Genomic DNA, 21,827 nt, shown 5'->3' with positions numbered 1-21,827 from the left:
TCCGCCACCTTCCTCTGCTGTGTCTTAAGTCAATGTGCTGTTCTGGCAAAAGCACGCTTGAATTTTATCAGGAGGAAGCTGAGCCGTGGTTTATACCAGGGAGAGGAAGTGATCGTACAACCCTTTTGGAAGACCCACGCCCCTCCCACCTCTCTACTAGTCAGCCTTTTGGAACCGTCGCCTGCAAGAGCAGGTGAATCACCGGACGTCTTTGGCAGGGAGCAGTTCTGTGCATGGGCAATGGGGAATTAAAAGTTCGACTTCCAGGATTTCAAAACAAGTTGCTTCCATTCTTTTCGTAGTTTCAGGGTTAGTAATGTCAGGGTTGGTAGTCTGAGTTGTCATCTGAGATGAATCTCTCACCAGTGTGGATGGTACTGGCTGGAGGTGATGGAGATTCTAGCCCAACGTAACTGGAGGACGTGGGCTTGAGGCGTACGTGGTGTCAATGACAAACCACGCTAAAAGCAGATCTGCTCCTCCTTGTTGGGAGGGATGTGACACCAGGGTCTTTGTGGCTTCCAAATTGCTCTATTAAATATTTCCCAACGCACAGAGATCTTCAACCATCTTCTCACTTAACAGTTTTCAAACTTTTTTTCTCCCATGAGGACAGTAAACTCAGGGTCTCATTGGACTCCTCTCTTCCAAATGGCTTTGCTGGATATTTTGTTCACATGCACAGGAGGTTTTCAACTACTTTCCCATTCAACAGCTTTCCCATGTTTTTCTCTCCTGGGAGGAAATAAACTGGGGGTCTGTTTGGACTCTCTCTTTTCCAAATGGCTCTGCTGGATATTTTGTTTGCATGCACAAGAAATGCCCAGCTATGTTCTCATTCAACAGCTGTAAAACTTTTTTCTACAGCGGGGAAAATAAACCAAAGGTCTTGTTGGTATATTGAAGCCAATTCCTTGCTGCTCCCACAAATGAATAAAAAAATCAGATAGTGGGATTCATACTACATGCTACGGCAAGGGTTGGGTCCCACAGCCTTTTAATTGATTGAAAATGGTTGGGAGGCTCCCTAGACCTAATTCTTTGTGTTTAGAGGGCCTACAGAGATGTAGTTTAAGAACAGCCGATGTGGGTTAGTGGTTAATTTGTTTCATTATGACTGGAGAGACTGAGGTTCAAGGCCAGCCATGGAAGCTCACTATTTGTCTCTCACAGCCCAAAAGGTTGTTCTTCTGGGGGGAAAAATAGAAAAGGGGGTATTGTGTACCTCTCTCTAAGCCAGTGTTGTCCAAACTTGGCCACTTTAAGATGAGTGGACTTCAACTCCCAGAATTCCCCAGCCAGCATGCTGGCTGGGGAATTCTGGGAGTTGAAGTCCACTCATCTTAAAGTGGCCAAGTTTGGACAACACTGCTCTAAGCTTTTGGAGGAAAGGTGGGATTTAGGTCTCACAAATAAATACATCTATGACCCTTTAGCAAACTGTCTGCTCCTGGATGTGAAGCTGCCTTTTCAGCAATAAGGAGAATGGATCTGAACAAAGCTACCAAAAATAAAGGAACTCCTGCTAAATTAACTCTTGGCTCCCTCTTTGTATGTCTACAAAAGTTGCAGTTCTCCTGACCCTCCCCAAGTCTTCAAAAAAAGATCTTCAAAAAAACTCTCCACCATCATTTTTTGAACAACGCTAGCACTCACAGCAGTGGAAAGGTTTAAGTGCCACGACTCAAAAAGAATAGGCTAATAAGTTGGCCAAAGCAAACAGATCCACAGAAAAATGTCCTCTGATCAAAAGAGTGCTGACAATTATTACTGAATTATATCTACAACAGACTGATGTACCATGACCTATAGATATAATTTTTGCAGGGGTTCCCTAAGATCTGAAAATTATTTCAAGGGTTCCTCCAGAGTAAAAAGATTAAGAAAGGTTGGACTAACCCAGTGTCTCTCCACCTTAGCAAGATTAAGATGTGTGGAGTTCATCTCCCAGAATTCCCCAGCCAGCTAAGGTAGAATTCCCCTCCACCTTGCTAAGGTGGAGAAACGCTGGGCTAAACTGAAAAAAAAGTACGTTTCTTTAGGATCATTCCAACAGTCTCCACTAGGAGGGGTAGGCCTCGTGAAGCCTGCAGGCACCAGCATGCTCCAGATACCTCCCTTGGTGCCCACCAGACCCCCCAACCCCCAAGAAGACTTATTTATTACAAACTGTCCCGTTTTATATCTGTAAAAGCTCTACTTTCCTTGGCAGCTGCCTGGGGCAATGCAAACAGGGAGAAACTAAAACAGGTAGGAGAGATCCTGCAAATAACCCATTCCATCCATCAAGGACAGAGGCCAGGCAGCAAGTAGGGAGTAGGGGATACCTGTAGCAAGTCCAAACTCCTCCTTAATGTGCTGGAGCTAAATCTGACAAATTGTAGAATCTACAGATGGGTTCATGTAAGTTAGCTAAACCTGGGTTGACAAAACACAGCTGAGCTTGTATAACATGCAATCTCCACAAAGAGAACCTATGATGGCTTATCAAGAGGGCTTGGTTTAGACATGCTTTGACAATGACTGAAGTCTCAGAACACCCTTGAATTATAAATCTCTCAACCCCATTTTAGCCTAGTCTAGCATGTGGTAGAAACCCACCCGAATGTAGCTCATTTTAATAATATTTATTTCCTCCTCTTAAGCAGAGATATCATCAAGGAACCTAGAGCTGTGTTATGAAATGGCTTTTCTTCTCAGGAAACAGAAGATCAAGGACAGATTGAAATACAGATATTTTCAACTATTCTGAACCTTTTAATGGGTTCCTCCTAATGGAACCAATGAATTACAATTTGAGCATCTCTAATCTTATATTAGGCTGCTACTGCTGAGTTGCAAAAGTTTAGATGAGCACTGGGGGAGGTGAAGTGATACTCATTTTCCTCTACCTAGAGCTTTGTAGCCCTGACCAAACTGTAGTATCATATTTATTTTCAGCAATGTCTCTGGACCTGACAAAGACCTCACTGGGAGGGTGGCCGATACCCTTGGAACTATTTCAATTTCTGGTGAATGGGTGCTTATGACTGGCCAGTATTAGGGAAGCCTCCCAAAAGTCCTGGAATGAGAAGGGAGGAAGAAATGATGACTGCAGGAGCAGGACTCAGTGGGAGGCTAAAGAATCTCAACCACCTGTTGTGGATGAGTTGGAGGTAGAAACAGCTGGAGAAGAACAGCTGTTAGAATCTGAGCCTCCCCGGCTTAAGGAAAGACAGCTATTAAGGCTCAAGGAATTAAGTCACGGCGAATGACTTAAAAGTTAGCAGAAGTAGGATTCCACTGGCTCTTTGGTTAAGCAGCTCCTGATGCAGGGACAGAGAGGTGAAGATACCCAACCTGGCAAGCTCTCTAGGATTTTCTTTTCTAGTTCTATGGAGATTTCCTTACCTCTTGGCTTGGCCTCTGACTACCTTTTGATGCTGAGTCAGGAATCTTACCTAACTTAGGGAGCAACCACTTCTGCGGATAATTCATTGCAACCACCTGAGAGTTTGGGCTTGCTACACGTAACCCCTGCTCCCTACTTGCTGCCCAGGCTCTGTCCTTGATGGATGGAATGGGTTATTTGCAGGATCTCTCCTACCTGTTTTAGTTTCTCCCTGTTTGCGTTGCCCCAGGCAACTGCCAAGGAAGGTAGAGCTTTTACAGATATAAAATGGCACAGTTTGTAATAAATAAGTCTTCTTGGGGATTGGGAGGTCTGGTGGGCACCAAGGGAGGTATCTGGAGCATGTTGGTGCCTACAGGTTTCATGAGGCCTACCCTTCTAGTGAAGACTGTTGGAATGATCCTAAAGAAACATACTTCTTTTCAGTTTAGCCCAGTGTCTCTCCACCTTAGCAAGATTAAGATGTGTGGAATTCATCTCCCAGAATTCCCCAGCCAGCTTCTCCACACATCTTAATCTTGCTAAGGTGGAGAGACACTGGGTGAGTCCAACCTTTCTTAATCTGTTTACTCTGGAGGAACCCTTGAAATAATTTTCAGATCTTAGGGAACCCCTGCAAAAATTATACCTATGGCTCATGGTACATCAGTCTGTTGTAGATATAATAATTGTTAGCACTCTTTTGATTAGAGGACATTTTTCTGTGGATCTGTTTGCTTTGGCCAACTTATTAGCCTATTCTTTTTGAGTCGTGGCACTTAAACCTTTCCACTGCTGTGAGTGCTAACATTGTGTGATGCATGAAGTTCCAAAAAATGATGGTGGAGAGTTTTTTTGAAGATCTGGGCAGGATCAGGAAAATTTTTGCCCAAGCCCTTGGAGACGTCCTGCCCGTCAGTATAGAATGGATCCTACTAAGTAAGATGTTGGGGTCCCTCTCAGAAATAAAATGAGTTGAATTGGGAAATGCTTTCTTCCAACCATGAGGACATCAAATTGGCTGTGATGTATTTTTATTTTTTTCCTCGCACTGGATATTTTCACAAGTGATTGGCAAACTAAATGGCATCAGAATCTGGCAGATCCTGAAATCCAGTTAGCATTTTAAGGTCAATCAGGTGGAAGCAAAAGCTGCATCATAGAATTAATGGCTTCTGTTGAAATGAAAGCTCCATTTAATCCAGCATTCACGTTTGCCACATATGGGGGTCCACTAGAAATGTTTTTAAGGCAGGCTTTCCAATGTGATGCTTCTTACACGGAACAGCATTCTGTTTTATCTGCCCTAGAGAACAGCTTAGCAAATGTCACAACTGGAGACTGAAAGAAGCACTCATTAAAAAAAAAAAGACTGCAGGAATATTCTGGGGTTAGCCATGATGAATGGAAACTACAAGACAGAGTCTCAAAGTTGCACTCAGCTCCCACTGACTTCACCGTCAGACCCATGCTATATGGCAACATATTTGATTTATGTCTCATCTTTATTTTTTATAACTCAAGGCAGTGCACTTAATGCTCCTACCTCCTATTTTTCCCCCAACAACAATCCTGTGAGGTGGGTGGGGCTGAGAGAGAGAGAGATTGGCTCAAAGTCACCCAGCCAGCTTCCGTGCCTCAGGGAGGACTAGAACTCATGGTCTCCCACCTCTACTACCAATTCTTGGTGTGGAAATGGTTTACATTACTACCTTCTGGTTGACAACCCTAGTATTTCCCCCCTTAGTTTCCCATCCAGGTGCTAACCAGGCCTGACTCTGCTTAGCTTGGCCAGAAAAATCACCAAGGAGCTGCTTGATTTAAAAAAAACAAAAAACCCAAAACCCAAAGAGTAAAGCAGTGCTCAATACTGTCACCCTGTGGACACTGAAGTTCACTTTTTACAGAATTCAAATCAGTAGATATTAATGCCCTGCTGGAATCTTCTCTGCCATATCTCAGAGAGGCTTCTGTTTTCTTACTTTACTCTCAGTGTGCTTGAAAATTTCTTTTAAATTTCTCTTGGGGATGCTTCTGAGTATCCCTGCTGGAAGGGTAGGAATGATGCGATCGCTGCTGGCATAGTTGTCTTCTGTTACCCTCTAATACTCCGAAGCTGCCCGGAGAAGCCATTATGGCTGAGGACTGGTAGAGAGAGGATTTACGTTGAAAGACAGGCCACGGATATCTGGTGTGTGTGTTTGTGTGGAATGATACATGCGTGTTTACATCCTCATGCAAATGCCACAACTTACATGCTTGTATTGGCTGTCCCGATGCACATCCTTGTAGTTTGTTACCAGCCCCACTGGACCAAACTTTCACCTCCCCACACCGTTCACCCACCTCATCACTCACTACGAGCAAGAACACCACGCTCCATCTGCCCATAATTGTTTTCCCAAAGCTCTCTTCTCCTTTGAAATAAATGTTGGAAGTAAATGCTTTCAGCAAATGAACTGAGAACTTGTAGGGGAGGAAAGAAAAGAGAGGATTTGTCTTTACGGTATTCGTAGGGATACATATAGTATTGACTAAAGCGATGCCACGTTCAGGGCTACAACGAAAGCATGTCCTGCTTTTAATTTCTAATAAACAATATCATTTGGACTTTTTTTTCTGGCAATAACAACTGGGCTGGGTGTATATTCAGATTTAGAAATGGACCTCCGCCTTTACTATGAAACTGATGACCTAAGCCATTGTGTCTCATTAATGTGCTGCTTTGCTTCCTCCCCTCTGCCTCATCTATACCAGCTAGATGCCATAGCTGAGTAATACCTTTATTAAAACTGAGCAAAATGTCACAAACAAATGTGTCAGCGTTCTCCAGAACCAGGGAAATAGGGGGACTGAACAAAGGACAAATATTTCAGCCCTGAGGTCTGCAGATTGAAGCCGGTCTCAAGAAGAGACATGGTTAGGGGCTGTTGGTTATATCTAACATTCAAGGACAGGGAAAATGTTTGATCCTCCAGTGAATATTCCCCCTCAACAACACAATTAGGACTTCTATGCAAACATGTAAATCAATGTTTCTCAACCTTGACCCCTTGAAGATGTGTGGACTTCAACTCCCAGAATTCCCCAGCCAGCATGGCTGGCTGGGGAATTCTGGGAGTTGAAGTCCACACATCTTCAAGGGGTCAAGGTTGAGAAACATTGATCTAGACTGTAACCTCTTAGAGAGTAGAAAAGGGCTACTTACGCTGTTTCTAAAACCCTTAATGTGACTGCTGATGCTGTTAATGCATAAGAATTTATGATGCCGTTGAGCACATGTGATTTAAAAAAAACAGGACCAGCCTTCTCTGTTTCTTGGAAAGCTGAGATTTGTCCTGCCTGTTATTTTGCATGAGGGAAAGTAAAGTGTTGCATGATCATATCAAGAAAGACAGAATGATCTCCAGTGACTGCTGTGGTGAATTAATCACCCTGTTTTCTTGAATGATTCTGGATTCTACATAACCATCTGAGAGATTACCACTGTCTTTCATGACCTTTAAATGAAAATATCCTTTAGAACTACCGCAGGTACACTTCATTGGGTCCCCACGAATGTAAATACCCTACCACCTTTCCCATGTATAAAAGCATGGATAAACACACGTGCAGCTTACAAGCAAAGAGATTCTGATCTTGAAGAGCATGCAGAGAATTTGTAACTCTTAAAGTGTTTGAGGTTATCATTTTTTCTCTCTGCCCTACTCTGGAATTTTCCCCTTTCTCCTAAATGGTTAGGGCAACTGCATTTGAAATTCTAATATGAGTGGCTGCTTTTCTATTTTCTACAGTTAAAGCCCTGGGCCTATAATTATGAACTTCGTAGACACTGCCCTAATTCCATATGAAGAAAAGCATATGTTTTGTGACCCATGTAACAAATGGAACGGGGCTTTGGTTACACTTGCCATCTTGACTTATTGATTGATTGATCAAATTGATAGGGCCGCCCATCTCACAAGAAGGGACTCTGGGTGGTGTACAACAATCCAGTAAAACAATAAATAGGTAAACAATCATTATGTAAAACCATTATATAGTAATTATTGAAAACGTTAAAACTATAAAAACAGAATTAAAACAGAAAATGAAAATAAAAGCAAAGGGATGTTAATAATAGAGCCACCTCACTAGACTTATTTTATGCTCCCCACAGCCTTGGTTACTCTGATTACAATGAAGCAAAACCTAGCAACTTTCTCAGAAGTTTCTATGGACATATCTGCTGGTAAAGATCCCACAGTTGTTGACTTGATCCAGCTTCTGCATCTAGCAAGGAATGGGTGCAGTCATCTAAATCACCAGTTCTGATATAGTAGGCAATCCAACAGGACATGAGTTATTGTTTGAGGACTGGGTTTGGGCATATTTATTATTAGATTTATATCCCACACCTTTATTTTGTGTAACTTGAGGCAGTGTACACAATGCTCCTGCCTCCTATTTATTCCTTGTGAGGTGGGCTGGGCTGAGAGAGAGGAACTGCCCCAAAGTCACCCAACCAGCTTCCACGCCTAAGGGAGGTCTAGAACTCACAACCTCCTGGTTTCTAGGCCAGCACCTTCACCACTACATCAAACTGGCTCTCACACCACAGTTAAAGATGGAGGATGAGATGGAGACAACCTGGAAACCCAGCTGAAGCAAGTGGTTGCCAAGGTCTGTTTGTATCATGGTGAGGTTCAGATGGGGAAAGGCCCTTTGTGAATGGGAGAAGCCTCTTCACTTGTGAACAAGGGCATCTGGATACACACACAGCCTGCACAGAAGCTTCTGCTAGTGAAGTCAAGCATCCAGTTGAGGTAGATTAGCCTTGTTCCTCATTGAGACAGAGAAGACACGTCTGTCAAAGCAAAGTACCTCACTGAGACAGATGGCAGACAGTCTGCAGAGCTCTACAAAACAGTATTCTTGGAATCCTGATGGATTTCTCTAGAACGTGGATGCACAACTATTTTTCTGGGCTGACAGCCATATTTGGCCTTGGAGAAGAGGGCCAGAAACTCTGCCCTCCAAAAAAGTAGTGGGCGAGACAAGGACAAAGCTAGACTTGGATTGGTTCCCTTTCAATGATGTTGACAATGAATTCAAATTGAATATATTGAACCTGATCACTCTCTGGTCACAACCTTAAGAATTTTTCTATGCTGTCACATTCAACGTTTCAAACTGGTAACAACTTTGGAACATCTCTGGTGACCACATTCAAAACTTTGGGGGAGCACAGTTGGTGAAAGGTTGGAGAAGACTCCTGCCACAGTGTTCTCTCTTGGCAACGGTGGAAAACAGCCGTGTTGTTATATATGCTAGGGAATTGTGAGCTTCATGCCATTTTAATTAACCATAATTGTCTCTGCATATGTATGCCCTGAGGTGTTATGGAAAACCCAAACAGAGAGTAATTCTATCTTCTACTCAGTTTTGGAAACCAGAGACCTGAGTTGGCTACAGGTCCCATCTGAGTATATGGATCTGACTGTTCACGCTGGCTCTGATTCTCCTATATGTGTGGCTTTAACAATGTTCAGTTGGACAGCCTCAGGCTTCTTAATGGCTGGCCATACTGAGAGGCAGGATGAGGGGCTCTCTCGTGCAGTGGAGGCTGGGTATGATAAGAGCACGGCAAACGAGAATTTTTTTGTTTATTACTGTTATGCATTTTTATTGACAGGATGGGGGAAAAGGCACTCGCGAGACTGCCTACCTTGGTTCCAAGAAAATGTGATCAGCCCTCGAAGAGCATGCCTGTTTATGGGGAGGAACAGCAGTAGTGTCTGTCTCTCTGCCTCACCCAGCAAAACGCCCTGGATGATCGCTGCCTGCTGCACAAACAGCTTGGGGCAGAGCGACTGGCCCCAAACGAAATCAGTCAAATTTTATATGAGGGATAATTATAGTGCATGCAGAAAATAGAGGGAAATGATGCGTCAGTGGCGAGGTGAATAGGAAATGGGAGTGGTGAGTGCTGGTGGTCTCTCACATTGTGATTGTGGGGGCACAGAGTGGGGGGAATGACGCAATGTCAAATGAAGGGAGAGATGCGAAATGACCAAAGTGTTGCAAAGGGGTTGGGTAGAGGGAACATGAAAGCAGGAACGGGTCATTCGATTTGGAAACAGAAACTTGCTAGTCATTTTTTTCACCTCGCCGAACTCCCAAGTTAGGGGAAGAAACTATTCTTTTTTCAGTGAATTTTAGTCTGGGTGCAGAATGCATCATCAGAGTGGGTTTTTCTGGCATCCAGTTACTTTGAAGCAGAGAACTGAACGGACACCCCACTGGTGCCCTGAACCAAAAGAGGTGCAATCCACTGGACATTTCTTCCATGCAGTAAATTGGCCCCTAAAGATCTTCCTGTTTGTACTCCCTCTAATATAGCTTGTTTGGGTTTAAGTCCAACTCTCTCTGTGGCTGGTCAGTTTAACTCTGTTTACCCCAACTACTGTGAGCCATTTCATGTGTAATGTGTGAGTAGAGCTCTAGAGGGTCTGCTAAGATAAATCTGTTCACCCTATTCTGCACTCTCATTGATCTTGACTCTATTATAGTTTGAGTCACTGGGCTGAGATTTCTGAAAGACTGTTTTTTTCTGACCAGCGAACTACAAGTTGTATCTGGGCTGCTCTTAATTAAACCAGCTCCAAATCTCATCACAGATACTTTGAAAAAATCCTCACTCTAGAAGCTCTGGACCAAAGCTTTAGCTCTGTCATGTAATGTCAGATGGTTCAGTTGTCCAAGACAGTCCTGGAGTACTGATATTTTTTCTTTATTCACAGACGGGGCTGCCAGTTAACCAGAAATAAAATCAGCTTGCCTTGCTTTTTTGCCTTCTACGGCAACTTAAAAGCTGCGTAAAGGAGAAGGCAAACTCTTTTGCAGCACAGAATAAACACCACAACTTGCTGATGTATACAGATCAAGCTGTGGTGAAAAACACAGGCACCGAGTTGGTGGGCACCACTGGCACACACGCAGCCCTCTTTGCAATGTCTTCTCAACTTGTTGCTGAGTAGACACTGTTCTTTGGGCACTGTCATTCAAATACATGGAAACTAGCAGGAAACAGAGCCCCGTGGCTTTGGGGAAGTCAGTGGGATGTAGCCCTAGAGCTCAGTTTGGTCCAGGGACGATGACATATGACTCCAGATACCATCCCACATCCTGCTGAGGCCCCTGAGAGGAAGGAGGCTGGCTTCTGAAGGTTCTTATATTGGTTTGCTGAGTTGAGAAGCCAAGCTAGGGAAAAACCATGTGGAGCTTTGCCGTATCCGTATTCTGCCTCTTCACTGGTAAGTGTATTTTCAGAGGTTTTTTCAAGGACTAGTGAGTAACCTAGTGAGTAAGACTCTGAAGTTGCCTCTCGCTTCAGCCCAGGGTGCCATCCACATGGCGGTAGAAAAGCTGCTTCCATCTGGGATCTTCCAGATGAGTTGGGCCTAAGATTTTCATTCTTTCTGGACAACATGGGATTTGTAGTTCCAGCATCTCTCCAGAATGTCAGATTGGAGGGAAGCTGTTATAGACCTTTCCAGCTGAAGACCCTTTCCACTTTGACTTGCACTTTTTTTTTTGAGGGATGGGCTGGAAGACCTAGTTCTCCAGTGTCAGCCTCTACCACATAATGGGAAATAGAGGGACTCACTTAACTGGAGTGAGCAGCCCATTGGCTGACTATATACCTTTATGCCAATTCTTTCACATAGGATCACAAGCAGCTCTGCATTGGCTCCCCATATTGAGTCTTCAAATGTTATTGGACTACAACTCCCATCATTCTTGCTTAACGTCCAAACCAGTTGATGATCATGGGAAATGTACTCCCACAACTTCAATAAATTAGAAGGATCTGGGGAACAGAATCTGAAAGGACCTTAGTTAATGCTTTAGAGACTGATTTATCTAGTCTAAGGAGGCTACGTTTTTGATTTGCTTTAATAATGCAGTTTCATTTATGACATGGGTGATTCTTTGTTAGTTACTCAGTCACTGTAGTCACACAATGTGGTGAACCGTCACTGTATTCACACAACGTGGTGAACCAGGTCAGCTGCAAACATAATATACTAAGCTGTGTTGTGTTTTTGAATGTATAGAGACTGTATATGGTTTGATGCATTGTGCAAACCCAAAACATGGGTTCAGTTAGTAACCTGGTGAAGTGTGTGGTTGTGAACCCAGCTTCTATGACCAAAGAAGATATAGAAGATTTGAACAGAAGCACCTTATTTATCTGGATGTTACAGTAAGGTTAGTCCAAATCATATGTTGATCTCCTAATCAAATGAAGGTTATCAAGGAGTGATGGTGAAGTTCCTTGCGTACATATTGTCTTCACTGTATATAGAGTTGCCAATGTTTCCACCATGACAATGCTGCGTTTGCATCACAGACAATGTACATATAAAAAAATCCAACCTTTTTATGTTTTCATGAAGAACACCAGTCCTCTAAAATGATGAATGAATTTGCGTGACCCTCATACATAAAACAAATCCTTTTCTTGGGATTCTGTTTGGACAAAAACTAAATATACCACTTCCTATTAATCATATTTTTTATCTATATCGCAAACTTTTCAGTATCGCAAGTGTCCGCTGGGGCTTTGAAAGACAAAGGGAGGAGGCAGTTTTGACAGGGCTCCTGTTCTGCCGGTGCAGAACTGATCCATTTTTTAAGAAAAAAATTGTGACTCTTCCCTCTCATTTGGTCATGACCCTTCAGGGGGTCTTCACCCATAGTTTCAGAACCCTTGGCCTAATATGAGGGGCTGAGTCCCACAACACTGAGGAACCACAAACTATCCAACCTCATTTCAATGTAGCCATTGTGTTGCATGAACCTTAGGACATCTTGGCTTCCTAGCTCTGGAAGACCACCCTACTAAAATGTAAGGCTCAAGCAACAAATCCAATAAAAGAGGAAGAATGGACCTTATGGGCTTCGTAAACAATTCTCATCAGCTAAGTTTGTTTCCTAAAAAGATCCTTAGTAACATATTTTCTAAAAGGAAGAAAAGAGGTATATTTCCACATGGAGGGGGATTTTGGTGGCCATTGTTATGAGCTTCCAGCAACCACCCAGAATTATCAGTATTATTTTTGTGTCCTGCTGCTGCTAATCATAGAACAATTTATGTTTTCAATAGGGCCCTTTTGAATAATGAGTACAATCTGGTTCGGTGAAATATAAGAGAGCTGCTTTGATGTTAGTATTCCAACCTGTCTTCAAAATGAGCATTTTTGTTATAATCTGGAATGATAAAAGACAGAATAATCTTCAACCATATGCTCCTTTCAAACATTACAGAAAGTGCCTGGCATATGGTCAACATAATAAACGTGTACATGTTTCCATTTATGTGTATTATTAACTTCTCAATATAATACTGAGCTGTTAATTCTTCTGCGTTCAATGTAATCTGTCAATATTCAGCAAAAGAATTAGCTCTGATGTTGAGAGAAGGGCTGTTTTCTATTTAGGATATTGGTGAGATGAAGGAGAAGCCGCTTAATCAATACGTTTACATGGGATCTCAGAGGTGAGGTAGCTGAAAGTGTGGGAAAATCCACTTGCTCAAATCTCAGCCCTACCTTTTATTGTTTATGTGCTGTGGCACCATCAGGGAAAAGTTTCAAGGCAGAGGTCCACAGTTCAGTAGAGGAGGATGACGAGAGGGGCTACCAAAGCCATAGGACTGGCTTACCACATTTTGAACTGCATGAAGTCCCGTGTCCTAATGTCAAGAGAGACCAATTTTATAATTACCTAAGTCAACCTACCATTTGGTGCTCCCCAGATGTGTGGACATCATCTCCCAGAATTCTTAGTAACTGTGATGGAAGGCATGAGCAGGGAGGATTCTGGAATGGAGCTTCCAGGTTACAGGGAGGGGGGAGAGACTTTCCAGGGCAAGCGTCTCCTCAGCCCCCAGCTGGACTGTGTGAAGGTCAAGAGAATGAGACTGGACCCTCCCTGAGGGCATGATGGTTATAGTTGCTGTCGTTGGGGGATTAGAGTTAGTCTGGTGAGATTCTGCCTATTAGGTGCAAGCTAATAAAGAAGCTGAGCTGATTTCTGGACTCTCTCATGGTGGTTCTTGGGCTGAACCTGATATCAATAGCTGGCTGGGGAATTCTGGGACTTCAAGTTCACACATCACCTGAGTTAGAAAATCCCAGGTGGACCATTATCTTCTGAGTTGACTCCAACCAATTTGCTATCCTTTCAGCTTTCTTCGTGCCTCTTTCTCCACTCTGACTCTCTGTAATCTGGAAATATTATTAATACTTGCATTCTGGGTGGTCTTCAGGGACCTCACAATGCTCCCTCATGTATTCAGGTGGCAACCCAGTGTGGGAGGCTTAGCAGAAGAAGCCTGGCCAGATCAATCAAGGTGACCAGATTTTTTAAAAAATTATTTCTTTATTCATCATATTTATATGGCCACCCATTTCACAAACAAGGGACTCTGGGTGGCATACAAGAAAGCTAAAAACAGTATATGCAAACATTTATTTATTTAGATTTATTGAAAAGATGTATATGGCTGCCCAACTTAAGCAACTCTGGGCGGCTCGCAACACCAATAAAACCCATAACTCTAAAACAATCATAAAATGGTCCAACAATAGAACAATAAAACAAAAAACCCTATGCCTTAGTCATCCCCTTAGGATGCCCCGCAGCAAACTTCAGTTGCCCTCATGCCATACTGTCTATCTGTACAGTCCTATCCCAGTGCCTGGGCAAAAAGCCTGCTCTTAATGGCTTTTCCGAAAGGCTAAAGGAGTGGGGGGGCTGCCGAATTGCTGGGGAAGGGTCTTACACCAGTGAGTGAGTGGGTATTCAAAACCTGGTTGGCCCATTTCTGAGTGTTTGATTTACTCCGAATCCCTTTACTCTTAATTCCTGCTGATTCTCTCCAGCCAATGCCAGGCGAATGCCCTCTGAAGTGAACACTCTGGAATGCTATTCTATAGGGCAGCGATGTGGATGTGCTCTCTGTGGGGCCCTGTGTGTGCGAACCCCAGATTTAGCCTGAAAGAAGGGGGGAAGTTATCTGGCTTCTGTTTTCTCCAAAACATGAAGGGGTTTGAACGAGGCTCAGAGGAACTGAAAATACAGGCAGCAAAGTGCGTGTGTCCGGGGGCAGGAAAAGCAGTGGGAGGCGTGCAAGAGGAACTAGTGGTACGAACTTATCTACTGTGGTACATACTGTAACCACAAATCTCCCCCCACCCCGCCTTAGCAAAGTTCAGTAGAAACATAGGCAACCCCTCTTATTTCAAATTTATAGTATGCCTTTCGAGTCCTAAACCCTCCTCTTGGGCGTTCGCGTCAAATCCTTCACGTTTATCAAACGGGAATAAAAAAGGGCAAGTCAAGTGGAGCTCTCGGTGGCTGCCTGGACACGTGCATGCCGTTCTCTTCATAACTGTATGGAATTGGGTTCTGAGTGCCTTTTGGGATTTTTTTTTTTTAATTTCCCAGTCTAATTGAAATCTGGCGATGTAATGGTATGTGGGAATGAGGCAGGAGGAAGAGATGCAGACTAGACCGCCCAGTCAAGTGCACAAGAGGTCTCAGCTCACAGGAGCGAGGGTGGGAAGCATTTCGGAAGAGACCTTCTCTCGTTTTCTGGAGAGTAAAAGGAAACCGGGGAGCAATACTTTCAGCCTGGCAAGATTCTGTTCCTGAAGCCTTCGAATGAAGATAGAGTTAGTACTCATGGTTGTGCTTCTTGTCTGGACTCCCTTGAAGGGCTAACAGGCAATTTCCTGGTGGTCTCCCATCCAAGGACTAGCCAGTCAGCCTTTGCTTAACCTTTTTCAAGGTCAGCCAAATGTATTGAGGTGCGGCCATTTAGCTGGGGGTGAAGACTTCATGGTTCATCCATATAGGGTTCTTGTGCTTTTTGTCACAATATGGAAATGATTTGCCACGGCCTACCCAGTCTGGTTTTGTCAGTCCTACTAGGTAGACCAGAGTAAGAAACCAATGACATGTAGGTCAGGATTACTTTTATTGGAACAGCTCTAGTAACAGAATCTTGCGAGTCTAAATGGGTTCCCCCTCCCCTTTATCTTTGTGTGAACTAGGGAGGGGCTTGTCTGAGACGTTTACTCACATTACATTCTTAGCCTGGCTCAGGTCACTCTTATCTGACCATTGCCTCGGTAGCAGCTCTTCCTCCTGTCCTTCCAGGCCATTCCTTCTTCCCTGTACAAGTTTATAGCCCTTCAATCTCCTGGTGCCTCCTATCCAAGTACAAACAAGGCTTGGCTCTGCTTAGATTTTGAACCTAATGTTGTCCAAATGGTGCCATCTATTGAGAAATAGATATTTTAGGTCTATACATATACATATATGTATATGATATCTCATTAGATGGTACCGTTTGGACAACCTCAGTCTGTCATTTAATTGAAAGCATTAAAAAACTGCGACAGCTACTTACCATATGGGGCCCACCCCACACATTTAGACAGCAGCTCCCAGAATTCTCAGCTAGCATGACGAAAGATTATGTAGCCTGAGAATTCTGGACAATACATTGGGAGGGCTGTTCAATAGTGGTTATGAGAATTTGGACCCTTAAGAGATTGTATTGCAATGTGTAATAAATGTGAATTTGTAAATGATTTTAGTTATAAAGCCATGCATGTCTTTTAAGGGATCCCTTATCAGCTTGGCACGTGTCCATTTATAACTCTATTTCATTCAGTTCTTGCCTTCACGTTGCTTTTTTTTAAAAGAAGCATTTAAATGTTTTGAGCATATTTAAACCAGAATGATAACATCCACTTCTAAATAAAGTTACTCTCTGATAATGCCTCCCTTAAAATATGCGTTCCTAAAACTATTTTTGCATTTTAAAAAGTGCATTTCTATATATTCTAATCATCACAGGGGTTATCTATCACAAAAGGCAGAGGAGTGGGAAATCCAAAGTTAAGAATCATCAGCACAGAGCCTGCTGATTCAGTTAGCTGACTTCAGCCTGGGGGTCCCCCATAATACTACTTCCCCAAATACAAACTTAACCACAGAAATTTCAATCATCTAACCCTTGCCCTCCAAATAGGTTGGACTACAGTTCCCATCACCCCTAACCTCCGCAGCCACGCAGCCGGAAACATTGCAAGGGGGCTAGATTGGAGAAAACTGATTTTTAGGCAGCCTTTCAGAACATTGTTAGTAACAGAACTGTTGTTTTCTCTCTGCAGGATTCACAGTTGCTGAGGAACCAGGTGAGGCATGCAAATTTGAACGGATTGTTTTTTAAAAAATGATTTTTAGCAAATGATTCATGAGTATTGAAATATCTGCCTGTTTAACCATGCATATGAAACAGCTCCATTTGTTTCTGAACTTGCTCTCCAAAACCCATGTATTTTCCCACTCAGTAATATGCAAGGCCCACTGGCCAATATGCATTCAAGTCTACACTTCTGACTTGGGAAGAGTCATTCCAATCTGCATTTAAGCAAATATTCCAGGGTCGTTTATCACCATACACAATGAGAAAGAGTCATTGGATTTTACAAAGGCCCCAGTTTTCATTTTCATTTTCAAATATTTGAACCTGCAGGAAGATTTCGACAAGCTTGTGAGGGAAACAGAGAACATACGGACACACACACACACAAAACCCAGGGATCAGGGAAATGGCTCCCTCCAGTTCTGCTGAATGGAACCCCTCTCCGCTAAACTGAGTTTGTTTCAACTGTATTTTGTTGAATTAGCCACAGTTGGATGGCTTTGCATGACAAGCTCAGCCAGGTATCAAGGATTTATAAGTTTTTGGGGCTGGTGGTACCTATGGAAAATGTCTGCCATGATGGGCCTGACTGTTCCAGAAATGCTCAGTTATAGAAAGCGAGCCAACCAAACTGCTCTTTGCCATGTCTCCCCCAGCCTCTACGCAAGCAAGTTTTGACAGTGATCCAGTTTTGAGCATGCGAGTCTGGCTTGAGCTTTCTCAGGCTTGCAAAACATTGCACATTGATTCCAATTGTCAGATAGGATCACACCAGAGCTTCAGATCAATTCCACAATTGAATAAATTCTGAGGGATGAACCAAGCTGCACCTGGACTAGAACTTAATAGGGATTGAGGTATGGATTTTCTTCCGACATCCTCTTCTCTCTGTCCCTAGAAGAAGGGATACAGAGAAGGGTTCAAGCCCTTACTAGAGGCCTGTACTAAAATCTTGCACAACTGTGTTGTAATTATGGCAGGGGTCATGTGGAACTAGCACTAGGTTGCACATCCTTGCTCAAGGCTCCTATCATTCTGGTAAGAAATGGTGAAAAGATGTCCTTCTCTAGACTTCATCCTTGACTTGTATCAAACCAAGGAAACCAGCTGCTCTTTCTTTTATGCAGGGAATTATGGAGACTGCTACCATATTAACACAGGCATCATGACTGTGATTGTAGTTGGAGATCTTCTTCTCACCCTCCTCCTCCTCCTCCCTGTTTACTACTGCGTTCATCAAAAGAGTTTGAAAGAGAGGAAAAAGGGTAAGTGAGTGATGCCTGAGAAGGTGTCCTCCATGGAGACAACAAGAAAGGAAATGAAGAAGAAATAATGAGGAGAATGGCCAACTGGACCCTAGGACTCTTCCTGTCAGTCTAACCCAGCCTTTGTCAACCTGGTGACCTCCAAATGTGTGAGATTATAAGTCCCAACATCTCCAACCATGCCTTCCTCCTTTAGGTGATGTTAAAGGACATGTGACCCTGATTTGATCACTCACATAAAGTGTGACCTGGCAAGTCTTTCGCAAAGCAGACCCCGAGAAACTAATACCATCAGCCTCTTGGAACTATTACCCAGGAATCTCGTTGTTGTAGTGTATTTCAATGGATTAATTAATATCTATTTTATTTCAATTAATATTTATTCTGTTTGTACTGTAAACTGCCCAGAGTTGCTCTGTAGTGAGATGGGCGGTGACAAATTTGAAATATGAATACATAAAAATACAATAAAGTCAGGAGGGTCTGAGGCAGATCAAGATGGCGGCTGTGACCATCTGAGAGAAGCCCCGCCTCTTTTTTGGTGTGTGTAAAAAAAAGGGCAGTTCTTCAATTGCGTGGTTGTAGCCACCGCCTTGTAGCCACCATTTTTTCCTCCCGTTGAGGATGCCCTCTATTTCATCACATATTCTGTGAGCATATGTGGGCATTTCCAGAGCTCCTGACTTGAATGCTCTGTCTGTGAAATTGGCCTAGCAGCTATTGATTTTACCGCAAGCATGAATAGGCTTGCAAGTTTTTATTGTCATTCCTTTCCTAAACCCTAACTCTTGCCTATCGTACGGTTACGTGTCTTTGGCAAGACAAGGCCAACCCTTCTAGTTTTTTTCAAAACGATTTTCAATTAATTTAAGCACAGGTGGTTGTGACACTGTCCTTTGTATTGTGGTGTTTTTCTAATTAAAGCCAGAATATTAAAAAAAACAACAACTCTCAAATCTAATTGAACATCTTTCCATCTTTCCACAGAAGAACGAAGAAACTACGTGAACATGATTGGAGTGCGTAAATAACAACCCTTCCTGTTGGAACTGTAATTGTGCCATCTGCATCAGATCTGGCCAGATCTGTGCTTCTGCAGAATCAAATATCTGGAGGCAGAAAACTGGTCACCAGGATTGTGTCTGAGAATGAAACCTGGAATTTTCTCTACAGCTAACTCTCTTGAGTCTTCCTAAGTCTCTTGTCTGCCTTGCCTGTCAGATACAGGTTGCAAATACTCTGGTGCAATGTTTTCTCCCTTTTTGCCCTCTTCTGTCTTGGCATAACAGTTCAACTGGGAACCCCAAAGCCAGAGGTGAGGTGACCCCTCATTAGATTCCACATCTGGCTGGCAAGGACTGGCATTTGGAACAGCATTGGCTGTTTGTACCAGACACAACCACAGTAAAGATTTCCTTTTTTTTTTTTTTTGGTGCCTTCAAGTCAGTGTTGACTCCTGGCAACTGCCTGGACAAGTCCCTGCAGTTTTCTTGGCAAGTTCTTTTCAGAAATGGTTTCCCCTTGCCTCCTTCCTAGGGCTGAGAGAGAGTGACTGACCCAAGGTCATCCAGCTGGCTTTGTGCCTAACGTGGGATTAGACCTCATGGTCTCTAGCCTGATGCCTTAATCCAGTGCTTCCCAAACTTTTCTTTCATTACTCACACTCAAGGGGGAAGGAGGTATGGTGTGTGCAAGTGAAGAAAGACCGGGGTGGGTGGGGGAGACTTACCCAAGCAACTAGTTACTTCCCTTGCCAGCTTCCCCATTGACTTTGCTTCTGGGAAGCTGGCAGGGAAGGTTTCAAATGGTGATGATGTGAGTGCAGGACACTGCAACCGGTTGTAAGTGCAAGCTGGTTGCCAAGCACCTGAATTTTGTTCATATGACTACAGGGGTGCTGCAATGGCCATAACTTTGAGGACCAGTCGTAAGTCCCTTCCTTCAGCACCATTGTAACTTCACATGGTTGTTGAATGAATGGTTGTAACCCGAGGACTACCTGTATTATAAAAACAATATCGTTGCATGATCTTTATGTCATTTCAACAAATTACCATTGGTAATTTCACTGATTTCCAGCCCAACAGGAATACTTTGGGTGATTTTCAAATGTATATTAGTACATGTGGCAAACTTTAAGTCAATTTAAATGTCCCTGTTGTGAATGGGTTCGTGTGTCATTACCCAAAGAAAAACCACTTTAACCCAATTGTACAACCTTTAACCACTACACCAAACTGGCTCCCATTTCCTACAACACAGAAAGATGGCTGATGGTGGTGGTGGTGATAATTGGAAACACCAGCTCAATGACCATGGAGCTGCTGGGCAAATGGTTGGAACTGGCACTGAACTGCTTAGTTTTTTTGTCCATTCTGCCTAACATGCACCAATATAGGATTCATAGGATGTCAGGAGCAGCTCGGAGTTTTGCAACCTAACATAATTTCTAAGAAACATTTCCTTTTTGTCTTCTTGAGAACTGTTGGTGATGCAGTAAAATCACTGAGGTAGAGATAATTGATATTTTCAGTCCCCCCACCCCCGTTTTTTCACTTTCCATTGACCCATCCCATCCCAAAATTCAGACCAAAGGTTTGGAATATCCCAAGTTTCACTCAATACTCAAATTGTCCAATGAGAATTTCTCTGTTTACTATTAAAGGTGACTCTTGATCTAGAACATGGTTCTACCCACATCAGGTTCTAAAGTTATGCTTCTGAAAATAAATATGCAGAAGGTAACATCATAAGATGTTCTCCTGTCAAAGCTGTCCATTCCGAGCATATTGGAAGCGATTAACCACGAGCTGCTTCCAGAACATTCGAAATTGGCTGTTTTGATATCTGAACATTCCACAATGGGAGATTTTCATCCCTGTTTCCGACGTGGGGATGATTGAAGGATCTGGGTGGTTAGAAAATTTCTGTTTTAAAATATGTTGGGGTCTCTGGATGTTGCTTGGGAGGATGGAGGTAGGAGAGGATACTTGGAAAATGTGCTGTAGAGTTCTCACCTTATTGCTAGAGCTGTCTTACCGAATCAAGTGACAGATGGAAATCAGGGATTCTGCCCCAAAAAGAGGGCTGTCCAGCTTGCTGCACCATCCATATGGGAGAAAGAGGCTTATAGATCTGAACTCCTATATCTTGAATTTGATACACAGGAATAGTTGGAATTTTTCTGTAACGGCATCTTAGGCTTTCTACAATAAAACGTACTTACCAGAAGTTCCTGGATACCTGTATACTTGTTTCATAGGTTCCAGTCTAGCCTGTCAGGGGAGACACCTGACCTGTGTCAATTCTGCTATGGAATCAATTAAAAAAATGCTTCTCTAAATCAGTCTGAAGTTCATTGGCTTTTCAGATTTCCTAGCCTACACCTCTACACTAGAATATAACTGTATTGGTCAGGCCAATAAACACTTAGTTGTACGCTGCCCAGAGTCACTTGTTGTGAGATGGCCGGCTATATAAATTAGATAGATAGATAGACAGACAGACAGACAGACAGACAGACAGACAGACAGACAGATAGCAGTTATGGGTACAATTCAATGTGTTGGCTATCACCTTTAAAGCTGAGGGCCTGGGTGTCTCCAAGACTGCTTACTCTGAAGTGAATTAGTTCTTCTGGTAAGACACAGACCTTGTTGAGTGTCCCATCTCTGGAAGAGTCCCATCTACAGAGACACCATAGCGAGCTGTCTCACTGGTGCTACCCCTTATACGGAACACCTTGCCCTCATAGATAAGAACCACCTCTTCTCCAATCTCTTTTCACAAAGAAGAGAAAGGTTAGCTCTGGGAAAGCTCTGGTTTGAGGGAAATATTAAAATCTGATCTCTATCCCTGTTGATCAGTGCCATTATAATATTTATGGTTTATTATTGTGGTCTTGCTTTTCATGTTCTCTTTTTTC

At 43.1% G+C, this 21,827-nt stretch overlaps 1 long non-coding RNA gene across 1 annotated transcript; it reads left to right on the top strand.

The window, feature by feature from the left end:
- Positions 1 to 10,383: 10,383 nt before the first annotated feature.
- On the top strand, positions 10,384 to 21,236 carry LOC148216130 (uncharacterized). Its single transcript, XR_015796003.1, has 4 exons — positions 10,384 to 10,665; positions 16,603 to 16,626; positions 17,765 to 17,902; positions 18,890 to 21,236. It is a non-coding gene; the product is annotated as an uncharacterized LOC148216130 (long non-coding RNA).
- The last annotated feature ends 591 nt before the right edge of the window (positions 21,237 to 21,827 follow it).

The sequence above is a fragment of the Python bivittatus genome, unplaced genomic scaffold (genome assembly GCF_059951505.1).
Source record: "Python bivittatus isolate LINGU-HERP-01145 unplaced genomic scaffold, Pbiv_v1 ctg000310_np1212, whole genome shotgun sequence".
Taxonomy (NCBI): domain Eukaryota; kingdom Metazoa; phylum Chordata; class Lepidosauria; order Squamata; family Pythonidae; genus Python; species Python bivittatus.
Note: the sequence above shows the minus strand (reverse complement) of the source record. Positions and strands in the feature narration are given on the sequence as shown.